This window comes from Phodopus roborovskii, unplaced genomic scaffold, assembly GCF_943737965.1.
Source record: "Phodopus roborovskii unplaced genomic scaffold, PHOROB, whole genome shotgun sequence".
Taxonomy (NCBI): Eukaryota; Metazoa; Chordata; class Mammalia; order Rodentia; family Cricetidae; genus Phodopus; species Phodopus roborovskii.
In genome coordinates, this window is record NW_026126434.1 from 27637293 (window position 1) to 27660550 (window position 23258).

General features: G+C 50.1%; 1 protein-coding gene across 1 annotated transcript in view; it reads right to left on the reverse strand.

Annotated features, from left to right (window-relative positions):
* The window catches only part of Ppard (peroxisome proliferator activated receptor delta), a 61956-nt gene that overhangs the window by 34789 nt on the left and 3909 nt on the right, over window positions 1-23258 (reverse strand). Inside the window, exon 2 of the mRNA XM_051187118.1 lies at window positions 22854-22937. The gene's annotated coding sequence lies outside the window, so the exon portion shown is untranslated. The remainder of the gene's footprint in view (window positions 1-22853; window positions 22938-23258) is intronic.

A 23258-nucleotide genomic window follows, 5' to 3' on the forward strand; every position in this document is an offset into this window, starting at 1 on the left:
GTCTGTAACTGTGCTTCCAAGTCGCCCAAGGAAACATCACCCTGCACTTCAGCCTCAAAGAGAAAACGCTGGTGACAGATACACGGGCTGTCATGGCAAAGGTACACGCAGAGGCATCCCACAGAACGACCGACCTGCACTGGCTTCCTGAGGGCCCTGAGTTCTCTCCTGGGACACAGCCAGCTCTGCTGAGGGAGGAACTGTGCCGAGAGTATTTCAGGATCAGCAGCAATGGTACTTAGCACAACACTGCACACACAGATGCTTAATTCAGGGCCAAAAACTGAGAGCTATCAGGGGGAAGTAATGAGCCTCCACATAGGATAAGGACATCTACCCACGCCATCTTTGTGCGCCATCTGACCCCTGAAATTCCATCCTTGGGACAGCACCCTGCCATTTCCGACCATCGCTCCACGGCTATGCTTCCAGACAGGCCCTCTTTGAGGATCTTTCAATGACTGAATCCTCTCTCTCCTGACAACACTCCAGGGGATTCAGATGCTGCTAGTGAAGAAGGCACGGATGGGCCTGCTCAGCCCCGCTGAGGCCTGTCCACAATGCCCTTCTGCAGTTGTTTGTTTCACTGAGGCAGAAACTGGAACTGGGTAACAAGGGAGCAAAGGCACCAACCAGGCTCTGCATGCCAAACAACAAGGGTCATGGAGGGTAAGGCATCACTCGGAAGCGCACAGGATTCTAGCCTGGGTACTTGACATGCAGGCAGTTCAATGTGCTGAAGTGTAAAACAGCTAGGTGTGCCAGGAAAGGCAGACAGGCTGGAGCACGCCGGGCTTCACACACCATGTTGAGGGTGTGGCCTCAGACTGTCAGCAGCCATGGACTGAATGACTGGGAGACGTCCCCCACCTCAGCTGCACGTCCCAACTGGAAAGAGCATCCATCCCAGGGACTCGAATGAGGAGAACAGAGACATGAAGTGACTGGAGCTGACGTACAGAACCCAGGGGCTCTGACACCACAGGCACAGCACAGAGCATGGGAATGGGACCATTCACCCCAGGCTATGGAGGGATGGGCATGGGTGTGGCAGGATATATATATACTGCCAGGGGTGGTGGCACACACCTTTTATACCAGCAGTAGGAGGCAGAGGCAGACAGATCTCTGTGAGTTCAAAGCCACCCTGGTCTACATAGTGAGTTCCAGGACAGCCAGGGCTACACTGAGAAACCCTGTCTTGAAACAAACAAAAACTAAAAGATATATAAATGTATTTTATTCATGGCATGAGTGTGTGTACCCCGGAAGCCAGAAGAGGGAGTCAGATCGCCTGGAGCTAGGGTTACAGGTGGTGTGACCTGCCTGACACAGGTGTGGGGAACTGAACTGGGGCACTGTCTTGGGCCTTGCAGAGAGGGGCTCTGTCTTGTCCTCAGCTGAGGGTGCTGCTCTAGCACTGGGGACTCCAGACCTTCTGTCACGGTGACTAACTGACTAACACAACCCCACCAAAAGCAAATAAACTGCTCCTGAGGGACACTTTCCCAACCCAGTACCCAAGACTCCTTCCTGAAGATGAGCTCAGAAGCCAGGGTGCAGACTGCTAACACACGCGCGCGCGCGCACACACACACACACACACACACACACACACACACACACACACGCACACATGCGCGCGCACATGCGCGCGCGCACAGCACGCAGAGACTCACACCTCTGATCGGAGAAGGAAGTTCAGATGATGCAAGAACTGACAGGAGACAGACAGATACACAGAGACATGGGGACATGATGACCAAAGCCTAAGCCCAGGTTCCATCCCCACCACAGAAAGGAAAGAAAAGCTTCCCAAGAGGGAAGCGGCACACGGAATCCGGAGCACAACAAAGAGACAGGCTTCCAAGTGGTTACTAGCCGAAGTCTACTGGTAGACGAGCATCCTGTGTGTAAAGAGGTTGATGTGACGTCATCGCGCCCACTTTCACGGTTCCCCTAATCTCTTTCTTTCGCTTTATGACACAGGGTCTCATGTAGGTAGCCCAGGCTGCCCTCAAGCCTACCATGTAGCTGAGGGTAGCCCTGAACTAATGCTCCTTCCACCTCCCCGGTGCTCTAATCTTGCAAACACACACCCGTGTCTCGTTAGTGTTAACTGTCCACCTGACACGGCCTAGAGTTACTGAGAAAAGAGACTTGATGGAGGAACTGCCTAGATCAGATGGGCCTGAGAGAGACTATCCTGATTGATAACTGATGTGGGAGGGCCCGTCCTCTGTGGGTAGCAGCATCCCTAGGCCTGTGGGCCTGGGCTGTGTAAGACAGCACCTGATTATGAGCCCTAGAGCCGGCAAGCCGTGTTCCTCTATGGTTCCTGCCTTGAGTTCCTGAGTCCCAACTCCCTTTGATGACAGGCTGTGGCCTGGGAGTTATAAGCCAAATGGGCCCTTCCTCCCTTAAGCCACTTTAGTCATGGCAACAGAAATCAAAATAGGTCACCATGCCCAGCCTGACATTTTTTTAAAATAAAAGAATCACAGCACAGATAAGAATCCAAAGATTTTGTTTCTTTTAAAACAAAGCCAAAATGCAGGCATACTCTGAAACCCAGCCCCAGGACTAACTAGGACATAGCAGTCTGGTTCTGGGGAGAGGCAGGGTTTGCACCTATGTCAACAGGGGAGCAGACTCAGCAGTGGCCCAGGCTCCATATCTCTACCTGCCAGCTGCCCATTTTCATCGGCAGAACCAAGCTCCAATATAAATAACCATAGCCTGGACCTCAGAGCAGTAAATACAATGGTGACATAACAGGCTCAGGCAAGCCCCACAGGAGTAAGTACCACAGGCTACAGAGTCCAAGGAACGGAATGGTCCTTGTAGGATTTGGGATAGGGTCATAGTAACACAGAAAAGGAAACAGAGGAAAGAAATGTACTTTGCCAGACTCCCCTGGACAATTCTGGGCACCATGCATCCTGCCCTGCAGCTGTGTGCCTAGAGGCTGGGGAGCCATGCATTCTCTATAGCTGATTGTTCCTAAGGCTTCACACACAGCTCTTGACACAGCTGGGAACAGGTGAATGTTTTATGGATGTGCTTTCATTTTACTCTCCCAACCATCCTAGAAGATGCTGCCAGGGTCTGAGAGTTGTTCATACTGAATGCTTTCACCAAGGCAACAACGTCAGGAAGTATGGTCCCTGGGAGGTGGCAAGGTCCGGAGACCTTATGAATGGGTGTTCTTCCAAAAGAGCTAGAAGAGCCAGGCAACACATCCCTATAATCCTGAAACTCGGGAGTGTGGAGGCAGGAGGATCGTACGTCACAGACCAGTCTGGGTAACACAGTCAAAGTAAAAAAACAAAGCCGGGCATGGTGAGGGATCTCTGTAAGTTTGAGGCCAGCCTGGTCTACAGAGTGAGTTCCAGGACAGCCAGGGCTACACAGAGAAACCCTGAATACAAAAAACAGAGGTGGAGGAGGGAGTCTAGAGAAAGATCAAGAAATGCTGTGATTTTAGAAAAACAGGAGCAGGAGGCAGAGGTGCAGACTTGAAGGTGAGCACAGCAGGCAGGCAGGCAGATATAGGGACATGATGCTCAGGAGAGAGACAGTCTGGGGTGAGAAGTCTGGTCTGGAGAGAAGGGGAGTCCCCGCCGTGGGGAACAGTGGTAAACAGGAAGAGAGAGGTAAGAACAGCAGAGAGAGGGCAGAGTAAAAGACAGTCACAGTCAGTAGCAGGATAAGGGGAACAGGCCCAGGAGTCCAGAGCCATTTACCCTCCAGGAGGGGGAGTTTAGAGTCACAAGGTTCCAGGCACTGGGCAGGTGCAGGAATGACAGGGCTCTTTTGAGGTATAGCAAATGCATCAGAGACTCTGAGATGCCAAGAAGAGCTAGGACAGCCAGGTGTGGGTGGGTGTTGTAAGTTGCTAACCCCAGCAGAGGAAGGCAGATGCAAGAGATCTCTGTGAGTTCAAGGCTAGCCTGGTCTGCAAAGTGAGTTCCAGGACAGCCAGAACTACATAGAGAGACCCTCTCTCCAAACAAAACAAAACAAGGAAGGAAGAAGAAAGGCAGGCAGAAAGGAAGGAAGGGAGAGAGGGAGGAAGGGAGGGAGGGAGGGAGGGAAGCTAGGGGTATCCCTGATGCAGTCATCTGGGACATTCTGGGGGCAGCATCTTCAGAGGGGCTGGAGCTAGTCCAGGAGGCTTAAAGCAAACCACCAAGGAACGGAGGCAGAGAACAAGGGAGCCAAATGAAGATGACAAGATGATCTGACAGCTGCCCAGGGAGGCTCTGGGACCTTAGCTAACCCTTGAAGAGCAGGTCCCAAGAGCGGCCATAGCCCTGGACTCCTCAGTCCCCTGGTGCACACCCCACACATGTGTAAAAGACCCCTATGTTGTGAGCATGTTTGGAGAGGCTGCTGAGACCCAAGCTCTCTAGGACTCTTGAGATACCTGTCAAGTTTTCCTAGACAGGAAGTGTGTAGAGAATAGCAGGGCCCACTGGGGTGACTCAGGCAGCATGCACAGCTGTGTTGGGGGCCCACCTCCCTAAAAGGCAACAGTGCAGATTGCATCAGACTTCCTGGAAGCGGCCCTCACTGCTATTTCTGAAGGCACACAACTTCAGAGTGACACCTCTCCAGATGACTTCACAGGGTTTCGACAGACACATCCGGAGCCAACATCTCTTACGCACACATTACCCACCTGATGCCACTCCCTCATCATAGCATGTCCATGCGTGACACTGGACATGGAAAGAGGGCTTCCTAAAGGCAACAGGAAGTGATGTAATCCCAGGAGACCAGACACATCTTATGTGGTCTGTGGGGAAGAATACAAGCATCAGCTTCTAAATGAACCAATTACAATAGCAGGTCAGGTCAGACGGTGTCATAATCCAAAAGGACTTCTTATAAACTCATCCAAACTCAGAGGGCTGGCAAGCTAGGAACTCTTTTAATGCTGCAATCACATATGTTAGTGTAACATGATAGAATCTGGTAAAGCTTACCAAAGCAAGAGTTGGCGAGATGGTTCCTTGGGTAAAGAAGCTTGCTGTCAAGCCAATAAAACTGAGTTTGATCCTCAAGACTCACACAGTAGAAGGAGGAACTAATTCCTGTAAGTTATCCTCTGACCCTCACACGTGTGCTGTGACATGTATGTGCAAGTACACACACACACACACACACACAAAATAAATAAAACATAATTAAAAAAAAAACTTGTCAGTGTCAGTCAAGGGAGGTATTGCACACACACCTTTATTGCCAGCACTCAATAGGCAGAGGCAGGCAGATCTCTGTGAGTTTGAGGCCAGCTTGGTCTACACATTAAGTTCCAGGACAGCCAGGGCTACACAGTGAGACACTATCTCAAAACAAAAACAAATAAACAAAAACATACTAATATTAAAATCTCTCTCTCCTACCCTCCCTCCCTCTTCCCTCCACCCCCTCCTCCACAAAGTTGCAGACCTATCCAGGCATGTGGGCACATATCTGTCATCCCAACTCTCAGGAGGTGAAGCCCAAGTATCAGAAAGTCGCCCTCAGCTACACAGCACGCTAGACACAGCACGCTAGAGGCCAGTCTGGGACACACAAGAACCCCACAAAAAATCTACACTGCACACCTGCCAAAAACAAGCTAGCAAGGTGAGGACAAGCTGGGGGTGGGGTGGGGTGGGGTGGGAAGGCTATGAGGAGCTAGGCAGGCAGGGGGTGTGACAGCACTACTCTAAGAGGACTCCTGAGTGGGACCATGAGGCCCATGGCAGCCCCGCCCACAGGTGACGGCCTGCCATATGTAAGCAGTACAGCACAGCGCTCAGTTCTCAGGTGCACACCACACACACTGTGTCAACAACGGGTGTGAGCATGCTCAGAGGGGCAGCTAAGACTGGAACCCTGTCCCACATCCACAGCAAGCTCTCTGGTGGCTCTCAGAGAGCTAGTGGAGGGATTGCCCCAATAACGAGTGTAGAACTTCCCCTAACACATAAAAACCATGATATAGTTTAATTTACAAACTGGGTGCAGGGTACCCTCTTGGGCAGCGCAGACACTAAAGTCTGAACAATACAAAGGTGAGTATGGCTCCTGCATAGGACAGCACGCAAATTCATAAAGGGTTGCAGGTTTTCATGGATTTTGGGCAGTCAGAAAGAAAAATGACGAAATTATGATATTTGCAGACAAATGGACAAAACTGGAAATCATTATATATCAGCCAGACTGAGATAGGCAATAAGGAGCCAGATGTGATGGAAGCAAGGGGATCAGGAGTTCAATGCCATCCTCCACTGCAGTGAGGCCATGTGCACTTCTGTCAGAGGTTAAGAGCACTGGCTGCTCTTCCAGAGGTCCTGAGTTCAATTCCCAGCAACCACAAGGTGGCTCACAACCATCTGTAATGAGATCTGGTGCCTTCTTCTAGAATGCAGGCCGAATACTATATACATAATAAATAAAGCTTAAAAATGCAAAAGCAGGTAAATAAACAGACAAAACCTGCAAGTTTTCTCTAGTGTGAAGAGTCCTGTGTGTACATGTGTGTGTGTGTGTGTGTGTGTGTGTGTGTGTGTTTGTCTGTCTGCCTGTCCATCTGTGTCCGTGTGCCTGCCTGCAATGAAAGTATAAACCAGGAAGAAAGTGATCTAAAGGGGAGGAGGGGGAGATGAGAGCAGAAAGGAGGACTCTGTGGGGAGGACGAGGAGCAGCAACAGGGAGGATGGAAAGGTGGGGAGGAGGTGAATGAAACAAACTAAATTGCCCTGAACTTATAAAGACATCATTAAACTCATTATTTTCTCCATTTACAATGCATCATGCACAGAGGCTGATTAACAACAGTAATAATGATGAAATGGGAAAGTTAGCACAATAATGCAACAAAATAACTTTTATTCCTGGGACAGTCCACTCTTCTGTAGAATGGAGAATGAAACGTATATAAAGGAACATATTAAAGCAGAAGGCGAGAAATAGCTTGAGCATGTATTAGCAGGACCAATCAGGGAAGAACAAACACTCTCCTGAAGACAGGCACCACTCTTGGGGCTGTTAAAACGTCTTCCAAGGACCCCCGTTCAGTTCCTAGCACTCACTTCAGGCAGCTCACAAACTACCTGAAACTCCAGCCCCAGGGGATCCAGAGCCTTCTTCTGGCCTCTGAGGACACACACACACACATACATTTTAACAATTTTTTGGGGGGAGGGGGCTCATGTAGCCTAGGCGGACCTTCCACTCATGATTTTCCTGCCTCTGCCTGCCAGTGCTGAGATTATAAGCATCACCACCACACCTAGCAGCATATAAAAACAAAACAATAAAACCTAAAATATTCTTGGGCTAGAGAGCTGGCTCAGTGTACAGCTCTTGCAGAGGACCCAAGTACTGTTCTCAGCAACCACATCGGATGGCTCAAGCATCTGTTAACTCCAGCTCCATGAGATCAAAAGCCCTCTTCTGGCTTCTTAGGGTACTGCACTCAGAAAAAAGTTTTTAACATTTTTAATAACTATGCTCAAATTGCTGGTAATGTAACCATTTTATGAAGTTTTCAAAAACAGTATCCCATTTATATCCAGTGAAAGGAGCCAGACTTTTACAAAAGATCATGTACTGTAATTCCATTTACAGGAAATCTCCAGAACAGAAATCCCAGGAGACAGAAGCAGCTTAGCAGTTGCCTGGGGCTGGGATGGGAAAGACCCAGTCTAGTGTGGACAGACTTGTGTTTGGAGCAATGAAAGTGTTCTCAGAGTAGATGGCCAGCTGTGTAAATACAAAGCCATTAAACGACACCCTGCACCCTGTGAACTCTGTGAATTACATCTCATAAAGCTAGGCAGGTGTGGCCAAACACACCTGAAGTCCTAACACTTGGGGTACTGAAGCAGAAGGGTCTCAATTTCAAGGCCACATAACAAGACTGCCTCAAAAAACAAAACAGAAAAACAGCATCACAATGTCGTTTCAATATGCTTTTCAAAAGGGGAGGAGGGAGGTCTGGGTGTGTGTAGCTAGGGTGGTAGCCCATGGCAGGAAAGCTAGCCCTGGGGAGGCAGAGGCAGGACTGGGAGGCTAGCCTGAGCTACAGAGCGAATTAGAGGCTAGCTAGGGCTGCATAGCAATATTTTCTCTCAAAAAATGACAAAAAGATAAAAGTGCGTGAGTGTGTTCATATGGGGGCAGAGAGACGTATCAGTGAGACAACACTATTAGCCACTGAACTATTAACCCAGGGCGAGCTTTGAGAAGTTTCTAGATAATTTAAAATTTTCCTTTACATTTCTTAGTGTTTTCCCTCCAAGGGAATTAGGTCACTTCCCAAGGGAGTCGGCCTCTTTTTTGAAATGCCTGGGACTGTGGGAAGAGTCACTAACCACAAGTCAGTGTACCCACAAATCAATGAGGGGCTTTACAACATAGACTACTATACCACAGCCACGGAAGTTCTAATTCTGTGGGCTGAGGAAAGAAAGGCTCAGGGAGGTAGCTTTCATGCAACTCCCTGGAAAGTAAGCCAGCCCTGCCATGTATGAGAAACACTCGTCCAGCACCATCTGGCACAGCTGAAGGCTGGCCCGCCTGCACATATGCCTGCAATGCAGCACAGTGTCGAGGGGCCCACCCGGCCAGCACTGCAGGAGGGGATCTCCGCAGGGAAATTCCACGGTATCTGATGCCTGGGGGGCAGCTGGCAGATCCTGAGGGCATAACCTATTTTGGAAGGGTTCTGACTGCTGACATGCAAATGGGCACTGGCACAATTCCCGCCTGAGAGGCTGAGAGGGAAAACTGGCAACACAGGAGCCAACACTTTCTACAGCTCCCCAAGAATCTGAAAGGGAAACAGCATGGCACAGAGTATTGTGGCAGAGTCTCCAGGTTATGGGTTCAAATCCCAGCTCTCCATTGCTGGTGTGTGGGTATTGAAGATGACGTGCCCTTTGCCACTCTCCTCTCTGAGAGGAAGAGTCCCATCCTTGAACAGGGACGAGGTGATGGCTGCTCCACAGCAGGCTACTGAGGTAAAGGCTCTACAACTGAGCCTAGGCCTCCCACATGGCATCCACCTGTCAGGGTGGAGACCAGAAAGGAGTAAAAACCAAACAAAGAGACCACCTTGGTCACTACACTCCAGCTGGGCAAGTTCAGGGGGCAGAAGGAGTATCCAGACCCAGGCAAACCCCAGTGTCAGGAGACACGATAAACAGCACGAAAAGTATTTGGCCACTGAGCTATAATCGGTATCAGAGCCCAGGTTCTCCTGGAGCAAGTCAGGTTTACACCAAGTCAGGTTTATACCTGGCCTTATCATCATGCGGGAACACTAACTTTGATGGGCATCTGTGGGACCTGACAGGCTGATTTTGTCTATGGAAGCTAAGCTTCTTCTATCCAAAGTACAGAGACTAGTTACACTGCAGCTGGGGAGGGTTCTATAAACAAGCACCCCCTCTTCCTGATGACTCACCATCCCGATCACACCAAAGTTCAGCTGGTCTCTCTTCACTACTAGGGTCATCTCTGTTGTAGGTACCTTTAAGTCAGCCTCCCCCATCTCCCTCCAGCATTGAGATGGACCAGGACCTGTCACCCCCAACTTCCCCACCTTTCCATACCCCTCGCCACCAAAAGAGATGGCTTCAAAGCCAGGCAGGCCTTGTAACAGCCGTGCTAGCACACACAGGTGAGGCTGTTTGTGGGCTGCACACTAGCAGTCAGTGATACCACTGTGGCTGTGTCGAGAAGAGGAAGCGAAGTTGAAATCAGGACTGGGAGGAACTCAACAGCCAATACAAGCCAGAAACCCATCAGCCCAGCCACTAGAATTCCCTCAGCTAGGTCTTTTGCTGTTGATATCCCAGCACAAAGCCATCAATTTCTAGCCCTAGGTGACATCACATTAGTTTCCGACAATGGTTCCATCCTGCAGCACGATCAGCTCTGGCCCATGCCATCCACACGAAAACCCGGTCATGGTGCCAGTCTCCAAAAAAATCACTGGTGTGGACTAGAGATGGCTCAGCAGTTAAGAGCTCTGGCTGAGAAAAGAGTGACAGTCGGGCTGGGACACGGCTCATCTGGCAGAATGCATGGCCTGGCATGTATGGATCCCAGCACTACATGAAGGGGACATGGTGGTGCAGGTCTGTGATCCATATGCTCAGATATTAGAGGCAAAAAAACATCAGTTAATTGCCATCCTCAGCTACACACTGAGTTTGAGGCCAGCCTGGAGTATGTGAGACTTTGCCCCTCCTATCCGAAAGGGTGGTGGTGGCTAGGGTGGCTCAGTGGGTAAAGAAGTGACAAACTAAATTTGATTTTGATCCCTGGCACCACCCACATGGGAAGAGAGAACTGACTCCACAAGTTGTCCTTTGACCTCCACTCATGGTGTTGCAGTATGTTTGTGTGTGTGCACCAAACACATACAAATAAATATAATTTAAAAGTCTAAGGAGTAGAAATCAGGGTTGGAGGCATGGCTCAGTGATGAACAGCACTGGCTGCTCTTCCAGAGGACCTGGGTTTGGTTCCCAACACCCACATGGTGGCTCACTCCATGTTCTGTAATTCCAGTTCTAGAGCATGTGACTTACACCTTCTTCGGCACTCCATGGATACCAGGCATGCACAATAGGCATACATCCAGGCAAAAACACTCATAGACAGAAAGATCCCTGCACATCCACATAGGAAAGCAGGGACAGAGCACATACAGAGGGTTAGGTCACTGTGGAAAAAAGGATAAAGAGATGCTGTCTGGTCTGCAAGGATGGCTGAGACATTCTAAGTGAAGTGACAGCAGGGCCATCCCAAAGGCACCAACGTCAGAGCAGGGTTAGACAAGGGTGTGCACTTTAATCCCAGCACTAGGAAAGGACAGACAGGTGGATCTCTGTGAGTGTGAGGCCAGCCTGGTCTCCACAGTAAGTCCTGGCCAGGAGGGGCTACATAATGAGACCCTGTCCCAAAAATAAATAAGTAAAAATTTAAAAGGGAAACTCAAGGCTGGAAAGATCTAGCTCAGCAATTAAGAGCACTTGTTGCTCTTGCAGAGGACCCAAGTTCAATTTCCAGCACCCACATGGTGGCTTTCAGACATAATAATTCTTGTTCTGGGGGATCTAGTGCCTTCTGTTGGCATCCCCGTGCACCAGGGACACATGTGGTACACATGCACACATGTAGGCACAATGTTCATACACACAGAATAAATATAAATAATTCTATAGGAAGTTCAGACAAAGGCTACACACAACACAGATGAACCTTGACCATGTTGTGTTAAGTGAAACAAGCCACTCAGAAAAAGATGTCTGGGGTGATGCACCCTTGTGACTTCAGTACTGAGAGGCAGAGGCAGGTACGAATTCACACACACATTCTCTCTCACACACACAGTTAAAAATAATAATAAAGGTGAGAAGGAGGGAGAAGAAAATATTTCATGATTCCATTCATGTGCGGTGCTGTGGCTGAATTACAGAGACAGGGTATAAGAGTAGATTGTGGAACAGATGGGGCTTGGGGAGGGGGAAACGGGAGTTAATACACCATGTGTAGGATTTCACTTTTGGAATTATGAAAGAGTTCTGGAGGTGGAAGGAGGTGATGATGGCAGAAACCGGGTACAGTTAAAGGTACTTACAATTATTAGGATGGTAGATTGTTGGGTGTATATATCCACACAAAAGCCCACACAGGAAAGCTGACAGCAGTAAATGGGGAGAAGAAAATGACAGGAGGGCTGAGGGGAAAAGGTCCCAAATGTCCATCTCCAGATGACTAGATAAACACACAAGGGAATGTTAGCAGACTATAAGAAAGGAACGAAGTCAGGCTGGGGCGTGTGGCTCGGTTAATAGAACTCCTGGCCCAGTGGTACAAAGCCCTGGGATTGCTTCTAGCACCACATAGAATAAAGGTTGGTACAGCAGGCCTAGAAACCCAGTCCTGGAGGTAGAGGCAAGGAGATCTAAGTTCAAGGCCACCCTTAGCCTTGTAAGGAGTTTGAAGCCACCCTGGGGTTTTGAGAACCAAGAGGGGTGGGGGTGAGGCACCAATCCAGAGTAGGACAGCCTGGGTGAAAACGTGGCGCTGGGAGATAGCTCAGTAGCTAAAAGCAACTGTGAGCCTGATGAGTTCTATCCTGGAACCTATGTAATAGGCCAGATGTGGTGGGGTCCAATAATCCCAGATCCCCATTGAGATGGGAGGCAGACATAGGAGAATGGGCTGGAAGCACATGGGCCATTTAGCTCAGAGCACATAGTGTGGTGACGGGAACAAAGAGAGGACCTGCCTCAAACAAAGTGAGAGGGCAGAGCCAAGTCCTGCAAAGCCGGCCTAGACTTCCACACTCATGTAAATAGTGTTTCCGAAGAAGCCAGACCCAAGTGGTCACAGATTGCATGATTTTCACATGAATGTACAAAATCGAGACCTATGAGGGAGAGTGAAGGCAGTGGCTGCTGGGGTGAGGGAGGAAGGGAGTCTGGGGCTAACTGCTCAGAAGGGTGGGTCTGTTTTGGGGGGGTGAGACAGATACTGCGCAATTAGATGGTAGAGTTTTAAGTTATTCTGGATATTAAAATTCTCAATTCTAAATGCTAAGAAATATAAACAGAATGGGTTGGGTATGAAGGCACTGGGGAGACGGAATGGGCAGAATCAGGAGTTCAAGGTCATCGTCAATTACAGTACTTACAAGGCTACCTGGGACTCTAACATAAAACAGCTCACGGTGTGCCCTGTGGTGGCTGTGATGGGTCATCCTGAAATGTGCTCCTGTCAGTGCCCCCAAGCCCTGCAAGTGTGCCTGCCAGTCACCGCCATCTATGTCCCCTTGCCCTTTCTAGCTGCCCATCTACCCTCCCCTCCTCCTTCCCTTTGGCCCAGCCTTGGGCAAAACCAGACCCACCTTTTCCTGGCAGAATGACACCTACTCAGACCTGCCAAAGACCATCTGGAAGCCAAGAAGCTGGCCTCTAAAGTCACCCCAGACGAGCTGCCCAATGACTAGGGCTGCGGTTACAACCATGTGTCAGCTGAGGGATATGGTCACATGGGAACTTAATTATAGCTCTGGAGTGGAGGAAAGGAGAGGCTTGGGCTTGGAGGGGACGAACAGGAAGCCATTGCACTGGGCCTGGGGGATGTATGCAGGCTCACAGGAACTCACAGATTATGCTAAGTGGAATCCTGGCCCAAACTGTGCCCAGGCCACCATGGCACACAGGAAACCTGACACAGTTTTTGTTCACTCTCTTACATCCGGGAGGCATGGATGCTCCCCAGCTTTCTGCCTGGCTTGGGGTTCACCATGGGGTGGCTCTAAGGAGCTGACCATCCCTACACCTGACTACACTCAGATCCTTGCCCACTGCCCAGGAAGATAGCAAGGAGGGGCAAGGTAGCTGCTACCACACAGGTGTCACCTGCTGTCCTGGACTTGACCACACCACAGGCCCGGGCACTGCCAGGTGGGAGAGAGCACAGAGGGATGAAGAAGGAACCTCCATGGAGGACCATGACAGAGGTGAGGCCCAGGGATATCTCTCCCAGAGATATCTCCCAGAGACAGCTCCCTGTCTCTGGGGTCCCTGCTCTCTAGGCCTCTTCCTGGTCAGCCTGCTTATCGCTTTCAGCAAGAAGTCCCTGCAACATCACTGCCTCAACGCGCTGCCCAGTGCCCTCTGCCCTCTGCCTTGGAGTGAGCCAGGGACTAGGCTCTGTTCCCATGAGCCTACAAACATAACCTCAGGGCCCAGAGCAATGGCTTCAGTTTGGCCTGGCTAGCTTTCGGGTGGTTTCATTGTGATCTCCTTCCCTGATGCATTACCTTTTCCTGAGGAGAGAGGAACAAATATCTGTCTACTCTGGACCAGAAATGGAAACTAAAACAGAAAAGGGTCTCTAAAATAAGCCAGGTGGACTGGTGAGATGGCTCAGCCTGTAAAGGCGCCCTGCTGCCAAGCCATCAAACCTGACAATCTGAGTATAATCCCTAGGACCCACACAGTAGGAGAGGATCATCCCTGCAGGCTGCCCTCTGATATCCACAAGGGTGCTGTGGCATGAGCCCCCTGCCCCAGTAGATAATAAAAACCTTAAAAGTTTTAGAGAAGTAGGAAAGGGTGCCTAATACAAACTGGAGGGAGAGGCACTTGTATCCAAGCAAGCCTGGCATCCCAAATTCAATCCCCAGGTTCCACAAGGCGGATGCTGAGAACTAACTCCCACAAGGTGTCCTCTGACCTCCATGCGGTAATCTGGGGTGGGCATGAGGGGGCAAGGAAGAAGAAATCGTGATACTGTGGCTTGTGTGAAGAGTCAGGCTGCAACTCTAGAGAGGGTCCATATCATGCAGCAGGACAGGCCCCAGGGCCATGACTGTTTCTGGCCTCTGCTTACAAGCATGAGGAAATGTAGATGTATCCACACACCCAAGGAGCCTGGCTGAGGGCACACCATCAGGACAGTCAGTCACTGAACTAAGAACAGAGATGTTGAAAGGTTCACAGTGCAGCTCCGCCTTCCTGATCTCAGACCTCATCTATAAAACAGGACTACGTGCGCGCGTGCATGCGTGCGTGCATGCGAAGGGTAGGACATGTCTGTGGGGTGACAATGGGCGATGTCCTCCCTGTTCTCTCCCCATATGTAGACAGATCGGTCATCTTTGCTGTCCCCTTCCTTTATCACCCAGAGCAGACACTGAGTTTTGTCCCCATCCCCCACAAGGCTCGCCTCGCCCACAGTTTGGCTGGACAGTTACTTGTGTTTCTCTGGGACTGTGTTGGAGTGGGTCCATGGAGCCACTGACCACTGTTCACTGGGCCTCCTCTGCCTGCTGACCTGGAATGAGACCCTGCAGGAGGCCTGCCAAAACACTGCTTCTGCTCACTGACCAACAAGGGACTACTGTTCTCTGAAACCAATGCCAGTCTAGTGAGTCAAGCAGGTGATTTCCAACTGACCAATCAGATTCATGGCTCCTAAGAAACATTCACTGGCTTTAATCATCTGGTACCTTCAGAATCAGTGACATCCAACATCTTCTCATCTGAGAAAGAATGGCACATGCACACACATACGTACACACACACAAGCACACAGGCAACAAAAACACTCACGCAAGCACACAAATGCCCTCACACGTTCACACATACCACACACACACACACACACACACACACACACACACCACACTCTCACACTCACTCCCAGGCAGAATGCAAACAAACAGGTGAGGTGTGTAAGTGGCACCGAGTGCTTGGCTCACCATGGACAGGGGGACTCAACACCCAGCTATAGCAGCCACCAACAGCTCTGGGGACTCAAAACCAGGGGACTCCTGAAGTCACCATCTAACAGCCAAATCCACCATCATACACCACGGGAGGTGCCAGCCAGAGGTGGGAGAAGGGAGCTTCACTCAGACCCAAAAGGGAGGAAGGTGCCAAGGTGAGCGCCAAGGTCGGGAGGCGGAGGTCTGTCTTCTCACTAAGCGCAAACATGGGCAGGCCTTCTGTGAATGACTGCTCTGTTGTGGAATAACCTTTCTGTACACTGTGAAGATGTATCTTTGCCAAGGCACCTTCTGACTGGTTTAATAAAGAGCTAGGCAGCCAATAGCTATGCAAGAGGTATAGTGGGACTTCTGGGCACAGAGAGGTCTCTGGGAAGAAGAGGGGCAGAGTAGCCACCCAGAGATAAGAGAGGTGCAAGATGGAAGAAGCAATAACAGCACATGCTAAACACAAATTAACATAAATGGGTTAATATAAGTTTTAACAGCTAGTCAGGAACAAGCCTAAGCTGTAGGCTGAGCTTTCATAATTAATAAGAAGTCTCCGTGTCATTATTTGGGAGCTAGCTGGTGAAACAGAAGAAGGCTTGTTATACTCCCTTGAATGCTCCCAGAGAGGGGTGACACTTAGCCATATTCTACCTGACCAGGGCTTGCTCAACAGCTCTGTGGGGAGGTCCTGGAGGGCTCCATCAAGGAGCTGGTTTCTGGGGAGACATCACTAACAGTGATCAGTGAAATCCCTCCAGGGCTGAGAGCTGGCAGTGTGTCACTCGGTGAAGGGGACAGTGGAAAAGAGGGCAAGCACAGGCTGCTGTCCCAGGGGAAACAGCTCAGGAAAAGCACTCCCGATCTACCTACACCTCCCTGGAGTGGCAGGGGCCACACAGGAGTGAGCAAAGAAAAGGTGCTGGCTGACAAGACACTTGCCACTAACCTCGACAGCCTGAGTTTGAGCCCCCAGCCCCACATGGTAGGAGGAAAAAACAACTCCCACAAGATATCCTCTGATTTCTATGCACATGTTATGCATGTGCATACCCATACAAACACACACACAGGCACACATTCATACATAATCAGTCACTCAATCAATAACTAATTTTTTTCAACTGAAGAATATAAAAGAAAGAAATGAGTGGCCCTCACAGTGGTGGGGTCAGGAGGGCAACCCTACTCCACGCTTGTAGGAGACAGGTGAGTCCTGGCTCAGGTATAAACATGCCAACAGGGTCAGGCGATTAACCAGACAACAGAGAAAACTCTACAGCTGACCACAGTACTAAGGCGGGGTGAATTATACTACATGCTACAAACATGCTTAGCACAGGAATGATGCCTCCTCCAGCTCACTAATTTATTCACTTAGCAACTTTCATTTGAACAATAAAAATTGTTATTGGTGTTGCACTTAGGAGGCAGGGGCAGATGGATCTCTGAGTTCTAGGACAGTCTGGTCTACAGAGTGAATTCCAGGACAGCCAGGACTACACAGAGAAACTCTGACTCAAAAGAAAATTGTTATCAATCAATTTATCGATTATCAATGGTTTCCACCATAAATCTCACCTTTCCCCCTCCTTCCTCAGAGTGCCCACCCAGAGGGAGACCAAACGAGAGCCTTGCCACTGAAGATTTCTATTTTCTGAATCAACTTGGGATCACTACTAGAAAATATGAAGCCAGGGACAAGCAGTAGGGTTTAATACATTTAGACAATTGAAGGAGAGGATGTAATTATATCACTAGACCCAAGATAAATGACAAATGGGTGTTTATTGGGGAACAATTACACAGAAAAATACAAAGAAACACAGGAGCATTTCCCTGCTCTTCCTACTGGATCCACTGACCCACCAGAAAGCAAGGGCAGAGGAAAGCTTCCATCTGCCTGAAACCACACTCAAAGAGGTGTGGCCACTGCTACAGGTCCACAGACCAGCCACCTACAATTGTCTTAACAATTGTCAAGAATACTCCAGGAAAAGGAAAGGTAAACATACACTAATTAAAACCTACTATCAGCAAGAGCAACACTGAGCAACAGCTATATACTACGTGTCCAGTATACATGTCCAATATCAGGGTAAAGGCATGACAGAGACAGACAATTGCTCCCTGGCCCCCAGAAGACAGTGAAGGTTACTACAGACTATTGACACACTAGCATTTTGGAAAGTTGTCATGAAAGTAGAAGTGGGGGTCAGCACTGGGGGGGAGGTGGCTTTTTAGCTTGGCCACTTTTGACCAAGGACCAGAGGCAGGAAGGAAGCTACTACAGGTGTGGGTGCCAGGTTCCATTTACTTCTGGAGACAGGGAAGATGGCCAGGCACACAAGTGGGGTCACTACTGAGGCTGAGTCTGGGAATGCACAGCTATCAAAAGAGGTCCGGGTAGCAGCCATACATACACCCTGGCTGCCAGGCTCAAGGAAGACAGCTGTTTAGCCAGGAGGGAAGGCCCTGGGGCTGAGGCATCTTAGAAAAGAGAGGGCCTTTTTTGTGCTGACTCTCCCCCACAGGCTTCTAGTCGAAGGAGGTAAAGACCTCAGAAACCCAGGCCTGCCTGCTTTGAGCTGGGACCCCACTTTAGGCACATGCCCCATACCAACACTGCAGGTGGAACGGCTCTCATTGCTACCTATTTCCCCAGTTATGTATACCTGGTGATACTCCTGGGTACAAAGCAACAAATATTCTACATGGAAGAAAGGAGGCAGTAGCAAGAGAGGACATACAACTCTGGAGATCCGGAGGTCAGGAAGTCAGAACTGGTTTCCTTGGACTGGAACCAGAGTGCTGGCAGCGCCGCACTTCCCTGAACCCGTTTCATTTCCTTTCCCAGACACAGAACTGCAATCCTCACATTTTATGGCCTCATCTTCTGCCTTCAAAGCTAGAAGTATAGCACTTTGCACAGAGGTCCCACACCTGTGTTGAGTCCAATCTCTCTGCTTCTGGTGGCATGGAGAACCCATCAGGAATACAGAACAATCTCCTCAGCTCAAGTTAGGCTGGGGTGGTGGCGGTACACACCTTTGAGGCAGAGGCAGGAAGATCTCTGTGAGTTTGGGGCCAGCCTGGTCTACAGAGCGAGTTCCAGAACAGGTAGGGCTACACAGAGAAACCCTGTTTCAAAATTAACAGTGATAATGATGATGGTGATGTTCCAGGCCTATCAACTCCGTTCTGGATCAGGATGATGGGGATTGTTTCTCTCAGTAACACAGTGCCTAGGGCAGAGGACAGAGAGAGGTGACCACCGTGGTCAGAGTGCCAGATCCTTGGCCATGAAGACACCAGAGATGGGTCAGTGCATAGCAATGAGCACAGCAAATGTCACCAACTGTCCCAGGATCATGGCCTCTGCAGACACTGGAGCAGGCACAGCCAGAGATGCATGGCCTGAGAGATGCTTACGTGTCTTGGATACTGCCCTCTGTTGTGTGGCCATCACTGGAGCATGCTGCTCTTTGTAAACCACTTCCTGCCTTCCCAAAGCTGCCCAGGTGATGGGAAGGGTTGATTTCCCATGCAAGGACTCTCTGTCCTCCTTGTCCAGAGTGCCCAGTTGGCCAGAGACACTTAGTAGGCTGACTGTGACACTAAGGACACACCTAGCTGTCTGGAGACCTTCTTGGGATTCCACATCTGGAGAGGGGCAGTGCCACTGGCCACTAGTGGGCAGAAGCTGGGTATTGCTGCCCCCTTCCCCCAGGACAAAGGGTCACTAAATCTTCCAATACACTCAGAAGCCTAGGGAGCCAGCCTGTACTAAAAAATGTTGAAGCAGAGGCAGAGGGGAAAAACAATTAGTCACAAGTCCAGAAATGTATTAGGCATTTAGGGAAACTGAGGAAGGACACACCTCGCTTGCTTGGAAATGGAGATGAGTAAAGTTCTGGGTTCCACAAAATTCCAGCATAGTGCCTGCGAGGTGAGAGAGGTCCAGTCAGCTATGCTGCCAGCTAGGAGAGTGGGCTGGCCTGTGCAGCCTGAGAGGAGCCTCGAAGGTCATGGACTCCTGGGACACTGCAGTGCCAAGAATCACACAGGAAAGCTGCAGCAGTCTCATACAGACAGAGGCGAGAGCTCAGGGTCAGGCAGCTCCCCTGATTCCGTGAGCTTTCCCCTGAGGGGCCCTCCAAGGACAGCAGCTCTTGAAGCTGCCTGTGCCCACATGAGCTATAGAGAACTCAGTATCAGTCCCAGGACAGCTGCTGAAAGACCACGGGGCTGGGCTGGCACGAGGTACGGAAGATGGGACAAGGAGAGAGAAAAGGGCACTGTTGTGTGCTGTGCTGGCCCCAAGGCCATGTGACGGGCAGTAAAGACACTGTTTAAAAGTTGGCTCTTGAATGGGGAGAGGAGCTGCCTCAGAGAAATTCCCTCCCTCAACATTCAGAACCCAGCTCACAAAATGGGACACACTGAGGCTTGTGGTCCCTTCCCATCCTTCCAGAGACGCTGACAAACACTGGGGACACTAAACCATGAGCCATGGTCAACACAGCAGCTAAGAGTAGCTCCCCATCAGCCTGCACCAAACCCACATGAACCTCTTCAGACAAATGACAGGCTTAGAACAGGGTTGCTGACCTTCGGGATGAGCCCAGGACCAGTCCTCGTTCAGTCCCTCCTACAGTCTGCTTCCTGACCCTTGTAGCCACTCCCCAACGTGGCCTCATTCTTGCCTCTTTTCACCCCTTCTTTTGTTTTTAAGGCTTGGTCCCAAGAAGCCCAGGCCAGCCTTAAACTCCCTGACCTCCTGATCCTCCTGCCTCCACTCCCCATGTACTTGGGTTACAGGCCTGTGCCTGCATGCCTACACTATACAGGACTGTCCTACAGCCCACACTGCTGCCATCATCTTCAGGAGTTAGCCAGGGCCTGCTTGCCAAGGATCATCACAGGATCCTGTCAAGTTCCCTCTTGGGAGGAGGGAGTGGGAGGGTCATGGGACCCTCTCCTGAGTAGCCAGACCTATTGCGGCTGCTTTAAGGTCACCCACACTCAGTTAAGTAAGCCTAATAAACTCATTGCTTCTCAGAGAGAAGCTGGTGAAGTTACGCTTTGGTTTGTCAGCAGGACCATGGCGGGAGTACCCCAGTCTCTCAAGGAAATTTTAGCAATGCCTGGCTACTGTCCCTGCTTTTTAAAAACATTTTTTAAAGATTCATTTATTTTATGATTATGAGTTTTATGTGTGTTTTGCTTACATTTAGGCCTGTCTGGCACTTTTATGCCTGGTGCCTTCAAAGGTTAGACACTGGATCCCCTGGAACTGGAGTTATGGACAGTTACAAACAGTTGTCAGCTACCTCCAGTACCCATACTTGCCTCTTGATGGTCCTGAAACTTAAGTACACTTGAAACAATCACTGGTGTTAACAACTACTTTGTCTGGTTTTTCATTTGTTTTTAATAAAATGCTTAGCTTTTTGTGTGCTTTTGCCTTGACAATAAAGCTTAATTTAGCTTCTTTCTAACATGTCTAAACACTTCAATTAATTTCTCCCATGCATCAATAACCCTGAATGAGGCTGGAGATCCCTTGGCACTCTGGGCAGTTATCTGACTGGTGGACAGACCAAAGCCATCGCGGGTCAGTGTACCCACAGGGATGAAGATGAAAGCAGGGAAGGGACTTCTCTCCTCCCCCGAGATCCCTGTCCTGGTCCTCACATCTTCCACCTCCATTCTTCCCCCATTTTAGCCACCTTCTGCAATATTAGTACTCCTTCTCAAAAACTACCAGGGAAACACCTTCCCTTGTGACTCGGTGTCCTCAATGGACTGACCAGTGAATTGCTAACAGGTCTGTCCCAGAACAGAAGGATGAGAAAGGACTTTTCCTTCTCGAAGTGACTCAGGCGCAGGCCAGGTGACCTCCCCACAGCAGTGGTTGAGCTCCCTCTCCACATCTCTCCAGGATACACCTTGGTCTGACTTGGCCCAGAGAGGAGGTCATGAGAAGACCTGCCATCTCCTCAGGGTTCTCATTCTAGGATGTCTGGGCTCAGAGTCCAGCTGTCATCATGCTACGAGCATCTGCTATCTCTGACTTCCACATAACACACACATTGTGCCCATGCACCAGCCAGGACTACATAGGGTCAAAAAAGAAGTGTTGCAGGGGGTGGGTGGTGGGGGTGGGTATTGAGGTCGAAAGATTTAAAACTACTACTTTGCAGCCTTGTTTGGCCCTCAGGATGCTGTCTAAAGATAAACTCAATGACTGTCACATTCTGGGCATCTGCCAGCTCCCTCAAATCTGAGAGCTTATACTACACATGTCTTCTCCCCACAGCTAGGCTCCTCACACCTGGAAGAGAGGTAGTAGCCGAGGACTGAGACACCTCTCACAGTACCTGGCCCAAGGAAGTGGCCAGAAGTCTTAAGAGACAACAGCTGCAGACTCTTGAGATGTGCACAGAAAAATGAGATGAAGCGGGGCTGAGCCTCTGTGGGAGAAGATGAAGGCTCAGGCTCAACTGCAGCACACATTGTTGCTGCACACAAGACAGAAATCAGTGCAGCCCAGCAGCTCTCCCAGCCTGGAAGACTTCCTCCTCATTCCATTTGGGACCTTCAGAAACCTCAGGCTCCCTTCGGAGGAAAGCGGCTGGATGTGGGTCTGAGAACTGCAGGGGCTCTTACTCCAGACCTTCCAGAAGGATCCACAAACAGCCCCATCCCTAGGACAGACAGACCCAGGCTGGTCACCCTGCTTGGTAACAGGAAAATCCGCCGGGTGTAAGAGGCAGAGGAAGGGAAGCAGAGGCCACAAACAGCTCCTGGACCCGCTGCACATCAGAGATTAAAATAGAGCCAGGTTTCCCCAGTCTCCCCCCCCACCCCCGCAGGGACCCGCGCCATAACCCAGCATGCCAAACAGTCAAGACAATGACCATCAAACTCCCTGGTGTGCCCCTTCTGAGGGTTTCTAGAACCTGCCAGGCATCCTGAGAACAGAGAAACAGCATGAGAAGCCCAAAGCATTGTTAAATTCTGCTGAGGGCTCCAAAGCCCAGCAGAGAAGGAAGAACCCCTGTCCCTGAGCAAATGTGATGGCACACACCTCCAGTTCCAGCACTTGGGATGGAGAAGAAAAGGATCTGGAGTTCCAGACCAGCCTGGCTACCTATCTCAGTTCTGTCTCCAAGAAACCAAACAGCAACACATTTACGGCGTAAATGGAAGAAAATGATGGACGGCATCTTGGTGACCCATTGCATACACATGGTAGAGAAGAGTGTTCATTTAGTCACTCAACAAACACTGACTACCCTCTGCAGCACAGTCCCTCAGACACAGGAGGAAGCACAAAGATGAGAATCTCCACACTCCTAAAGACCTACATACACCACACACATCTGATGGTTTCTTAATGAGTGTCCACTATGGATTAAGTGATGGGCGCAGACGATATGACAGTCACCTGTGATTACGGACTCAGCCTGCAGAATCCAGCAAGGGCAGGCTCCTATGCAGAACGTGGCTGTCACCCAGACACCCGAGTCAGTGAAGTGGGCTTTACCTTTACTGTGTGTTCATCTTCATCTGTCGGTGAGCAGGAGCCACTGAGTGAGTGTCACGTGCATACCCACACCACTGCGCAGCACTGTAAGACAGAAAGGAACCAAGGGTCATAATGGAGTGGTGCCAGGGTCCAAAAAAAGCACTGAACACTGGTACTCAAAACCCAGTGGTCCCATGTGACCTCACACACAGACATACACACACACACATCCTGGGAGGCTGTTGAGCTCAGGCTGAGTCAGCAAATATTTCCCAATCCTGGAAGGAGTCTGCACTTCCAAGCAAGCAGACACCAGCTCTGCGGATCTTACCTGGGTGGGGCGGAAGGAGATGGCAAGGTAAGGAAGAGGTGCCCAATACCCACCCCACTAGCTCATAAAAGGAGAGGCTCTGAGTCATACAA